The following is a 12,965-nucleotide window of genomic DNA, read 5'->3' on the forward strand; positions in this document are numbered from 1 at the left end:
GTATGGGATACTCTTTATTGCCAGAGCTGTTATTCTGGTGCTTTGTGCATTTCTTCTATTCCCTGTAACATTGCTCTATACAGGAGATCGGGCCGATGTTGTGTCTGATGCCAGTGGAAAACAGAGGTTTAGGAAGAATTACAGGGCGTATGCTCACCGTGGGCCTGCAGTCCAGCATGAAGGCTATGGAGAAATGCAGTCAGGAGGGAGAAGAGGATGTGACAGCAGAGCTGATGCCAGGGAAGAGGAAGCAAAGCAAAAAGGCATGAAGCTGGCTGAAACAGTTTTGGGGTATCATTAGGGGCATTATACTTCTGCATTTATGGTAAAGCAGTAACTGAGTCACAGTGTTGGACAACCTCTTTAGTGTGTGACATAGGCTCTGCCCTCGGAGGAGCTAGGAGGGAGGAACTCGTACCATACAAATACTATACAGGGATATTGTGCCAACCATGTGAAAAAGGGGGACATGACACTGCAAGGCACTAAAATATCCAAAATAATGAATATAAGAAAAATAGTAAAATTAAGAAAAATTGAATCAGTCAAAAAAAAGTTCCTTTTATTGATCCCAAAACACACGATAAAAACATGAGAAACAGGACAACCTCCATCGGGACTCACAAAACTACACTCCCTAAGAGTATGTGTAAGATACAGCAGGAACGCGGGATGCAGTGAGGGACAGGAGGCAGAGCAAGGGTTAACAGGTTTATTTACAGGGGAATACTCCACGCAGGGAGGTGAATAATAATAAATTTTATTTCTATAGCGCCGACATATTCCGCAGCGCTTTACATTTCAGAGGGGATTTGTACAGACAATAGACATTACAGCATAACAATAATCACATAGATTATAACAAATACCAAGAGGAGTGAGGGCCCTACTCGCAAGCTTACAGTCTATGAGGAAAGAGGTAGACACGAAAGGTGGGTGATAACAATTGCCCTGATTGTTTGGACCAGCCATAATGTTAAGTAACAGTACAGACACAGAGTGCTAATGGATGCATAAAGCATGTGGGAACATGATGCGGGGAACCTGGTTATGGTAAAACTTTTGACTGTGCCACCCAGGGATAGATTGGGTTAATATGTTGAGGCGGTAGGCCAGTCTGAATAAATGCGTTTTCAGGGCACGCTTAAAATTGTGGGGATTGGGGACTAATCATATTGACCTGGGAAGTGCATTCCAAAGAATTGGCGCAGCACGTGTAAAGTCTTGGAGATGGGAGTGGGAGGTTCTGATTATTGAGGATGCTAACCTCAGGTCATCAGCAGAACGGAGGGTGCGGGTAGGGTGGTATACTGAAACAAGGGAGGAGATGTAGGGTGGTGCTGAGCCATGGAGGGCTTGTGAGTGATGGTAATAAGTTTATACTGAATTCTGGAGTGGATGGGTAGCCAGTGTAATGACTGGCACAAGGTAGAGGCATCAGTGTAACGATTGGTGAGGAATATGATCCTGGCTGCAGCATTCAAGACAGATTGGAGAGGAGAGAGTTTGGTAAGAGGGAGACCGATTAGAAGAGTTACAATAGTCGAGACGAGAATGAATAAGAGAAACAGTAAGAGCTTTTGCGGAGTCAAAAGTAATAAAAGGTCGAATTCTAGAAATGTGTTTGAGGTGCAGATGACAAGAGCGAGCCAGTGATCGAATGTGGGGGGCAAAGGAAAGCTCGGGCATGTTGCTGGGGAGTAATAGTGGAACCACACACAGAAATGGCAATGTCGGGTATAGGTACATTAGTAGCGGGAGGAAACACCAGGAGTTCAGTCTTTAACACGTTCAGTTTCAGATATAGTGAGGACATGATGTTAGACACAGCATTTAGACAATCACCGGTGTTTTCTAGAAAGGCTGGCGTGATGTCAGGAGAAGCGTATAATTGGGTGTCATCAGCATAGAGATGGTACTGGAAACCAAATCTATTGATTGTTTGACCAATAGGGACAGTGTACAAAGAGAAGAGGAGAGGGCCTAGGACTGATCCTTGAGGAACCCCAACAGTAAGGGGAAGGTGAGAGGAAGAACCGGCAAAAGATACAGTAAAGGAGTGGTCAGAGAGATAGGAGGAGAACCAGGATCCTTGAGGCCAATGGAACGGAGCATAGTGAGGAGGAGCTGATGATCCACAGTGTCGAATGCTGCAGAGAGATCCAAGAGAATTAGCATGGAGTAGTGACCATTAGATTTTGCTGTTAGTAGATCATTAGAGACTTTAGTGAGGGCAGTTTCAGTAGAGAGTAAAGAGCGGAAACCGGATTGGAGAGGGTCGAGAAGAGAGTTATCAAAAAGATAGCGGATAAGACGGGAGTGGACCAGGCGTTCCAGGAGTTTAGAGATGAAGGGAAGATTAGAGACAGGTCTATAGTTAGCGGCACAGTTTTGGTCGAGGGATAGTTTTTTAAGTAGTGGATGTATGATGGCATGCTTAAATGAGGGAAAGATACCAGAAGAGAGAGAGGTTAAATATCTTAGTTAGGTGAGGGGTGACAGCAGGGGAAAGGGACTGGAGATGTGACGGAAATGGGTCACTGGTGCAAGTGGTTGGGCGAGAAGATGCCAAGGAGCCTGCTTACTTCTTCTTCTGTGACTGGTTCAAAATCAGAGAGTGAGCTAGATGCAGTGGGGGAGGGAAGACAGTGCATGGTATGAGGGGATTGGGAGATAATTTCCTGTCGGATCTGGTCAATTTTTTCTTTGAAGTAATTGGCCAGATCGTCAGCTCGGAGCTCCGTGGTTGGGGCCTGTACTCTTGGGTTGAGTAGAGAATGAAAAGTGTCAGAGAGACGTTTAGGGTTATTGGACAGTGAGGTGATGAGGGTGTTGAAATACGTTTGTTTGGAGAGGTGAAGGGCAGTGTTGTATGTTTGAAGCATAAACTTATAATGGATGAAATCTTCCTGTAGATTGGATTTTCTCCACAGATGTTCGGCGCACCTGGAGCACCGCTGCAGGAAACGTGTTTGCACCGTGTGCCAGGATTGTCGCCATCTGTGTTGTGGTGTTCTATTTATAGGGGGTGCAAATTCATCCAGGGCACTTTGAAGTGTTTCATTGTAATGCTTCAATGCAGAATCAGGACATGAGAGGGAGGAGATAGGGGCCAATGAAGACTGCAAGTTCTTCATAAGTTTCTGGGTGTTAATGGCCTGTATGTTTCTATAAGTATAGACAGTGGGGGTGACCTGAGCAGCCTGGCAGTTCTTGATAGAGAATGAAAGAAGGTTGTGGTCAGAGAGCGGGAGAGGGGAGTTTGCAGAATCATCCACTGCACAAAGCCGACAGAAGACCAAGTCGAGGAAGTTTCCGTCTTCATGCGTTGTAGAATTAGTAAGCTGCGAAAGGCCAAACGAGGAGTTTAGAGATAAAAGGTGAATAGGAGATGGGGAGAGGGGAAGAGCAATGGGGATGTTGAAATCTCCCATGATGAGGGTAGGGATGTCACAGGAGAGAAAATGTGGAAGCCAAGTGGCAAAATGATCCAGGAACTGTTGACAAGGGTCGGGAGGACGATACACCACCGCCACTCGCATGGAGAAGGGGGTGTAGAGTCTGACGGCATGGACCTCAAAAGAAGGGAAGACTAGTGAGGGTAGTTGAGGGATAACCTGAAAGGTACATTTTGGTGATAGGAGCAGACCAATGCCTCCACCTGCTCTATTGTCTAATCTTGGGATATGGGAGAAGTGTAGTCCCCCGTATGAAAGAGCAGCAGCAGCAGCGGTAGTGTCTGACTGCTGGATCCAGGTTTCAGTAAGAGCCAGGAGGTTAAGGCCTGTTTCACACATCAGAGTTTTTGGTCAGTCAAAATCTGCTAAAATGGCGGATAACGGATCCGTTCCTGTACTGACCACAACGTTTGGCACCGTACCGTTATTTTAACAGATCCGTCAAAGGAAGAATTTTAAAGGAACTGCTGCCTGGGTTGGGGAGGAGAGAGAGAGTGAATTTTTCAGCCGCCAGAACAGAGTTTAGGGTTAAATTTGCGGCTGAGTGAAGTCTTTCGGGCATGCGCAGTGACAAATGCGGATCCGCCGCCCGAAAAAACGTTGCATGGTCCATTCGGGCATGTCGGCGGACGTCAAAATTTTGGCGGCTCCGCAAAAAAACGGATCCAACGGATGGCCATCCGTCAAGATCCGCCAGTAATGCAACTCAATGGGAAAAAAAAACAGATCCGCCAAGAAAAATGGCGGATCCGTTTTTTTTTTTTTTCAAAACGGCGGATTTTGACTGATGGACAAAAACGAATGTGTGAAACAGGCCTAAGAGAATTAGAAAGGAAAAAGTCATGAATGAAGAAGCGCTTGTTACACACTGAGCTAGAATTCCAAAGTGCACAATTAAGAGAGACAGATGGCATGCAGGGAATATTAATAAGATTAGAGGGGTTTCTGAGTGTAGCAGTTGGGGGGGTTTAACTTTCTGTAACATGGGGGACCAGGGTTGGGAGCAATGTCTCCTGCAACTAGGAGGAGGAGGATAGAAAGAGTGAGCAGATGGCTAAGTGATTTGTGAGAGCGTCTCTTATGTTGAATGGTGGAACTGACTGGATCTGTGCAATTTAACAATGTGAAAAGAGCGTGAGTGCTATACATAGGAGAGGAAAGGAAAGGAGCGAGGGGCCGATATGGATGGAGTGTAGAGAGTTAATGCCAGGGCGGTGGATGTGTGTAAATGCAGTGGCCAGGATATAAATTACATAAATGCATATGGTATATATTTGTTGCACTCCAAATGTACAGGGAGTAGATGTATATAAATGTGTTACCTGTCTCCTGCCCTGTCTAAATGGTAAAACAAGGGATTAACAGTATAAATGGCAAAAGGATATGGTGAGTTGAAGAACAACGGTACAGATCACGGAGGTTCCGATGAAAGTCACTGGTTCCTCAGTCCATGAACTGAATAGCGCCAACAATGGCTGGCTCAGTGTCCTTTACCATGGGGTCCAGTAAACAACAATACCCCGTCTTCTGGCGACAGTGGTCAGTCTCCGGTACCTTCCACTGCCCCTAGTCCATATACTGCAGTGGCTGAGAAGGGTACGGGCCATTGTCCTATATGAGCCCAATGTGCCTCTGCAACTATAATCACTGATAAAGTCAGGTCACAGGGCAATTATTTGCTGGCGTCAGGGTGTAGATAAGTCACGCACCCGGTCTCTTTCAGGCAGCACGCACGCAATACGATCCTGAAGCGACTGGCACTTGGCTTTATGGCGGTCACCCACTGAACATCTTTCTCTCTCTCTGGTCCCGCTGTTGGCGGTGGGAGATGGCGGATGCTGGCCTACATGATGCTGATGCTCCCAGGACGGAGCCCTCCTCTCTCTAGATCGCTGCTGGACACAATGCTTCCCTCAGCACAGCAGTCCCTGTCCTTCTGGTCTGCTGCGGTACATCCTTTCGCAGCGCCGGTACTCTGTAGGTACGGGGGGGGGAGCGTAGCGCACCGCTCACTTGACTGTTTCCTCCATTCGTCCCAAATTGCTCTGCTGCATGCGCTTCTTTTTCCTCTTTCTCCTCCCCCTCAGTCAGCAGTAAGGTGTGCCACACTAGCGCTTCCCTCAGGCAGCAGGAGAAGGTCCGCCTTACTATCACTTCCCCCGGGAACAGTGGATGCAGCCTCTCTAGTTCCGGACCCAGCACGTAGGTACCTGCTGTCTTGTCATCCCCCTTACACTTGTATTTGGAGTTTGGGAGGAAACCCACAAAAAACACAGAAAATACAAACTTCCTTGCAGATGTTGTCCTTGGTTTGATTTGACTGAAAAAAATTAAAAAACTTCTGATTTCCTGTATGTGAGTTCCATGACATCTAAAGAGATGGGACTGAAGGGACTTGTTTTTAAAACACTTTCCAACACGAGTACATGAAAATGAATTCTACCCTGTGTGAATTCTCAAATGTCTAACGAAAGCGAATTTATGAACAAAACATTTCCCACATTCTGAATAAGAAAATGGCTTCTCCTTGGAGTGGGATTTTAGATGTACAGTAAGCTGTGATTTCCGATTAAGGACATGTGCACACGATGCAGATTTCCAGCGGATCCTACCGCGCAGAAACGCTGCATATCCACATTGTGATGGACAGTAGCATGTTAATCAGTAGAAGGAAAAAAAAACGCTGTGCAGACGCTGTGGATTTTTCCGCGCGGTTTTCTTGTGGTTCAAAATATGCAGCATATCACTTCTTTTGTGCGGTTTTCCACCTGCTCCATTCTCCAAATCCGCAGGGGGAAATCCGCAGGGGAAAACCGCAAGAAAAAAGGAAGAAATCCGCAGGAAAAATGCAGGTCATTTGACCTGTGGATTTCTTCAATTCTGCGCGGAAAAATCCGCAGGGCAAAAAAGTACGTGTGCACTTAGCCTAAAACATTTCCCACATTCTGAACATGAATATGGCTTCTGCCTGGTGTATTTTGATGGCGAAGAAGATGAGATTTGGTGATAAAGCATTTTCCACAATCTGGGCAAGAAAATGGTTTTCCTGTGTGAATTCTCTGATGTATAATTAGGGTTACCTTTTGGTTAAAACATTTCCCACATACGTTACAACAAAATGGCTTCTCCCCGGGGTGAGTATTTTGATGCTTAAGAAGATTTGATTTGTTGATAAAGCTTTTTCCACATTCTGAGCATGAAAATGGTTTTCCTGTGTGAATTCTCTGGTGTACAATTACAGCTGACTTTTGGTTAAAACACTTCCCACATATTGTACATGAAAATGGCTTCTCCCCTGTATGAATTATTTGATGTCTAAGAAGATCTGATTTCTGGGTAAAGCATTTCCCACATTCCGAACATGAAAACGGCTTCTCTCCTGTGTGAGTTTTTAGATGTACAGTAAGTTGTGATTTCCGATTAAAACACTTTGTACATTCTGAACATGAAAACGGCTTATCCACTATATGACTTTCTATATGTGCAGCAAGCTGTGATTTACTGCTATAACAATTTTTACATTCTGGACATGAATACGGCTTCTCCCCTATGTGAGTTCTTAGATGTTCAGCAAGCTGTGATTTACTGCTATAACATTTGCCACATTCTAAACATAAAAATGATTTAGAACTTGTGTGAATTCTCATGTGTCTAACAAAAGCAAATTTGTGAACAAAATATTTTCCGCATTCTGAACAAGAAAATGGCTTCTCCCCAGTGTGAGTTTTTAGATGTGTAACAAGCTGTGATTTCCGATTAAAACGTTTCTCACATTCTGAACATGAGAATGGCTTCTCCCGTTTGTGAGTATGTTGATGGTTAAGAAGATTTGATTTGTGGATAAAACGTTTTCCACATTCTGGACATGAAAATGGTTTTCCGCTGTGAGTTCTCTGATGTACAATTAGAGTTGAATTTTGTTTAAAACACTTTCCACATATAGTACAAGAAAATGGCTTCTCTGTGTGAATTCTTATATGGTTATCAAGATATGGCTTCCTGGCAAAACATTTCTTACATTCTGGACATGAATATGGCTTCTCCCCTTTGTCAGCTCTTTGGTGTTGAACATCCTTCCTGTGGCTTTTATTTTGCTCAAGATTCTGGGGTGAATCATCAGACAGGACTTGTTTAAATGCAACAGATGACAGATCTTGGGTGTGAAGGGCTGAGGGTATATCTGGGACAAAAGGATTGTCTTCATATGTATTCTGTATATCAGAATCATCTGTCAAAGGATAAACCAGATATTGAAAATTTTAAACCATATAACATTAAAACTTGGTTTCCACTGGTAAATTCAAATCCCTGACTGCAGGATTGGTTGCACTGCCCAGATAACGATGGTCTTAATACCAAAACGACCCTTTTACAATACCCAAGTCAAATCACATAGACAGTTACTTAATGATATTGGTTATATCCAAAATCCTATACCACAAGACCAACATCCGTGGCTACTTTTCGTAAGGCGACATAAGAGGAATAAAACTTTATGATACCATAAAACAAGTGTCTAAAGACTGTATAAAGAAAGAGTCAGCAACAGAAATGTACAACCAAGCAGATGTCACTTTTTAACACCTTGCGATTAATGAAAAAAAATAAAAATCTGTATTTTTTTTTTCTCCTAGGAAAAAGTCAGAATATAGGAATATTTTATCCTTTTTCCAACTTTTAAATTTGTATCCTGCACATTTCCCTGATGAAATTACTACAGTAAAACAATTGTTCAAGAATTTCATGAATAAATTGTTGGGCCCCAGACATCCTATCAGGACATAACGGGTTCCATCTAAGAGATGAGACTCAGCTTCCATGTAACCATGAAATTTGGGTGTGTGATAATATCAATCTCCACATCTGTTTCCGAGTCCGTGGTGAGCAGCATTACTGACCCTCAGAGCAGAAATCTCCCATCCTCTCCTGTTATTTGGATGTTGTCATGCGTTTTGGTTCGAACCTCTTAGTCTGTGCTTTGTGGTCGGCTTCTATGTCCGCCGGGCCACAGCAGATACACCTTTTCTCTGAGAGTTTAGGTTCTGTTATCCTTGCTACAGTCTTTTTAGGGCACCAGGTGTTTTCATTTGCTCATTTGTCTGCCCTATCACCTTTCAGGTGCAGCTTTCTATACTTTACCCCTGCTGGTATTTCCTGCTGGTGATGGTCTCATTTGGAAGTCCATCCATATTGTTATTGTTTAAACCAGTTAGTAAAAGACCATCTGGGGTTTATCTCTTCATTATTTATTCTGCACCTATCTTGTGCTTTTTTGTTAAGAAGTAAGCGGTTTATTTTCTAACAGTAAATTAATTTATTTAATGCTTTATTTTGAATTTCGTGATTTATTTTACTCACTGTGACCTTTTACTATTTCAGCACATTTTACCTTCTGTAGGTAATTTGCACTCTGCTCTGCCTTCTGGTTCTTTAGGAGGAACGTGACACGCTTGACGGCCTTTCAGGTAGCATTGGCCCGAATTGCCATCATTTAGTCTGTGGTTAGGGCTAACTTAGCTCATGCAGTAACCACTATGGAGTGCGGGGACAGGATTTTTAGTCTGTACAGGAACTGGCTGGGTCAGTTGCAGTTTTTCCAGAGTAATTAGTACACAATTATAAAAGATTTCTCCATGTTCTGGATACTGTCACACAATGACATAAGTTTAATAAAAGTTAATGGTTTCTTAGTCTCTAAATTTGGCAAATACCTTTACCTCATCAGTATTGTCAGCAGATAAAAGGAAACAGAATTCGGCCTCGCTCACACGGGCAGAATTAATCTCCAGCTGTATTTTTCAGCTTTTATATGACTGCACATCCCATGTTATCACCTGCACCGGTATCACAGAGTCATTGATATTTAGTTTGTTTTTATGAAGGGTGAAGGGATCAATATACTGCTGAAAAACTGATGAGTGAAGAATAGAGTTGAGCGACTTTGGTCGGATCGGGTTTCGTGAAACCCGAATGAAACAAAATAAGTTTCATATGAAACTCGTCCGACTAGAGCAAAAAAAGTCGGAGTTTCGTCCGACTTTTATTTCCCATTGACTTGCATTGGGGTCGGGTTTCGGACGAAACTCCGACTTTGTTTTGCTCTAGTCGGACGAGTTTCATCTGAAACTTATTTTGTTTCATTCGGGTTTCACGAAACCCGATCCGACCAAAGTCGCTCAACTCTAGTGAAGAACATTAAAAAAATCATCGTATTCAGTGACTGAGAGGAATTTGAAACTTGTTTTCTTATCCCGCGGTCACCACTCACCTGAGCGGTTATCTGTAGTGGTCTTCTCTTTACACCGCTGATCGCCCCTCACATTAGGGGTCTTCTCTTTACACCGCTGATCGCCCCTCACATTAGGGGTCTTCTCTTTACACCGCTGATCGCCCCTCACATTTCTCTCTGGAGCATTAATATTGTTCAGATCTTTATCCGGATCCAAAAGCTGCAAAAACAAATATTGTGAAAATCTCCAATGATGGGGGAAGTCCGCGGGAATAATGGCGAGAAGATCCGGACATGTGATGTCTGTGGTCAGCTGTGATCCTGCCGTCTCCACCGCTCTCATTACACAAGTATAAAACATATAATACTGGAGGAGAAAATAAGACTGAACACAAGGACGTCACAGCCGTCTACACATCATAGGGAGATCTCCATCTACCTGATGGTCCTGTGGAGGAGGAGGAGCGGGACATCTCTCTGGGGTTGTCCTCTTACTGGAGAGAACTGAGGAGACACAGACAGGACTGACATCACTATTACATACAGAGAATTATAGGCCGTGTGAATTTAGTCCTGTCTATTACCTGGTGACGTGCGGGGCCGGTGCTCCTCCATCATCACCTCCTGGTACCGATCTTTGTGTTCTTCTAGATACTCCCACTCCTCCATGGAGAAATAAATGGTGACATCCTGACACCTAATAGGAACCTGACACACACAATGATGTCATCAACCCAGAATTACACACAACCTGACACACAACCGTCATCACCCCGAATCCTCCAGTGCTGTCCTGTATAATGTCTGACAAAACTTCTGACAATTCCACTACTTGCTCTTTATCTTCTTACTCCTACTGATTTTAGGGGATATCTCCCCCAACCCTGGTCCACAATACACCAACCTCAACCCCTACCCTACCTCATATCGAAACCTTACTAACCTTATTAATATTACTTGCACTCCTTCATCTCCTTTTAATTGTGCCCTCTGGAATCCACGGTCTGTATGCAACAAGCTTCCTTTCCTGCATAACTATTTTCTGAACAACTCTCTTAATCTGTTGGCCCTCACTGAAACCTGGATTCAGGATTCTGACACTGTATCCCCTGCTGCCATCTCCCATGGTGGCTTACAATTCTCCCATTCCCCAAGACCCACAAACAGACTTGGCGGTGGAGTCGGCATACTCCTGTCCCCATTATCCACTTTACAGATCATCCCCCCCAGCTCCATCACTCTCATTCCCTTCTTTTGAGGTCCACACCATCAGGCTCTTCTGTCCCCTCTCCCTCAGAGTAGCGGTCATATATCGACCCCCAGGCTCACCCACCCAATTCCTTGACCACTTCTCAGTCTGGCTGCCACACTTCATGTCCTCAGAACTACCAACCCTTATCCTGGGAGACTTCAACATCCCCATTAACGGCCCCACTTCCACAGCTGCATCCAAGCTTCTATCACTAACCACTTCTCTCGGCCTCTCACAGCTGTCAACCTCTGAAACACACAAAGACGGTAACACCCTGGACCTGATCTTTGTCCGGCTCTGTTCATCTCCTACCTAGATAACTCACAGCTTCTCCTCTCTGACTACATTCTCTCCTTCACGCTCACAAATCCTAGCCCACCCCAGCTCACTCCTACCTACCACACATTCAGAAATCTACAAGCCCTCAGACACTTTCAGACTCCCTACACTCATCACTGTCCCCAATCTCCTCTTTTTCCTGTCCTGATCTGGCTGTAGATCACTACAACGATACTCTTAGAAGTACCCTTGACCAAATAGCACCCCTCACCCTCAGAACCTCCAAGCACAGAGTAAAACAGCCCTGAATCACATCGCAAACTCGACTTCTCCAGCGATGCTCTAGGAGTGCTGAACGCCGACGGAGAAAAACCCACACACCAGAAGACTTCATCCACTTCAATTTTATGTTAAGAACCTATAACTGCCCATCGCCTTGCAAAACAGACCTACTTCACCACCATGATCTCCTCACTATCCAACAACCCCAAGAAACTCTGACAGATTTCACTCCCTCCTCAGGCCGAAAGCACAAGCCCCTATCACAGATATTTGTGCTGATGTCCTGGCCTCCCACTTTAAAGAGAAAATAGATAATATTTCCATCAGGAAATCCACTCCCAGCAACCAGGTGCCGTGACTCCCAGTCCTCCCTGCATCTCCCCTGGCTCACTCTCCACATTTGATCCCATCACAGAAGTAGTCTCCAAGCTAATCACTTCTTCTCATCCGACTACATGCACTACTGACCCCATTCCCTCATATCTCCACCAGTCGTCACAACTCACCTAACTACAATCTTTAATCTATCCCTCTCCTCGGGCATTTTCCCATCATCCTTCAAACACAATCATTACTCCATTATTATAGAAATCCGCTCTTGACCTATCCTGCACAAACAACTACAGACCAGTCTCCAATCTCCCCTTCATCTCTAAACTCTTGGAGTGGCTGGTTTACTCCCGCTTTACCCGTTACCTCTCCACTCACTCCCTCCTAGACCCATCACAGTCCGGTTTCCGCCACCCTACATTTGACAGAAACTGCACTCATCAAAGTGACCAATGACCTTCTGACAGCTAAATGTAATGATGACCACTCTCTGCTCATTCTTCTTGACCTTTCTGCAGCCTTCGACACCATCTCCTACTCTCTTGACAAGCCACTAGGCATTAAAGACACTGCTCTCTCATGGTTCTCTTCCTATCTTTCTGACGGTTCCTTCAGCATCTTGTTCGCTGGCTCCACTTCATCTCCTCTTCCTCTCACTGTTGGGGTACCTCAGGGCGCTATATAAATAAAGATTATTATTATAATGTCCCAGCATTCCCAGCAGCGTCACCTCTCCAGTCAGCAGCTCAAACATCTTGTTGGTGAGTTCTAGGATCTTCTTGTCATTGATGTCCTCATGTATCCGGGGGTGATGTGGAGGCCCCGGGATTGGGCTCTGGGTTACTCCTCGTCCTTCAGACACAGAGGCCTGACAGCGATCACTAGAGGTCTTCACTAATGTGTAATCCTGAGTGTGGAGACATTAATATCACTACAGACATCTCCAGAGTCCATCACCTCTCCGGTCATATAACCTGTTATTCCCATAGATAATGAGGTCATGTGATGACATCAAAGCCTCTCACCTCTCTGGTCATATCCCGTTATTCCCATAGATAATGAGGTCATGTGATGACATCAGAGCCTCTCACCTCTCCGGTCATATCCCCTGTTATTCCCATAGATAATGAGGTCA

General features: G+C 44.6%; 1 pseudogene; it reads right to left on the minus strand.

The window, feature by feature from the left end:
• Window positions 1-698: 698 nt before the first annotated feature.
• The window catches only part of LOC141060433 (uncharacterized), a 91,910-nt pseudogene continuing 79,643 nt past the window's right edge, over window positions 699-12,965 (minus strand).

The sequence above is a fragment of the Dendrobates tinctorius genome, unplaced genomic scaffold (assembly GCF_039654945.1).
Source record: "Dendrobates tinctorius isolate UK_male_01 unplaced genomic scaffold, ASM3965494v1 ptg000237l, whole genome shotgun sequence".
Classification (NCBI taxonomy): Eukaryota; Metazoa; Chordata; class Amphibia; order Anura; family Dendrobatidae; genus Dendrobates; species Dendrobates tinctorius.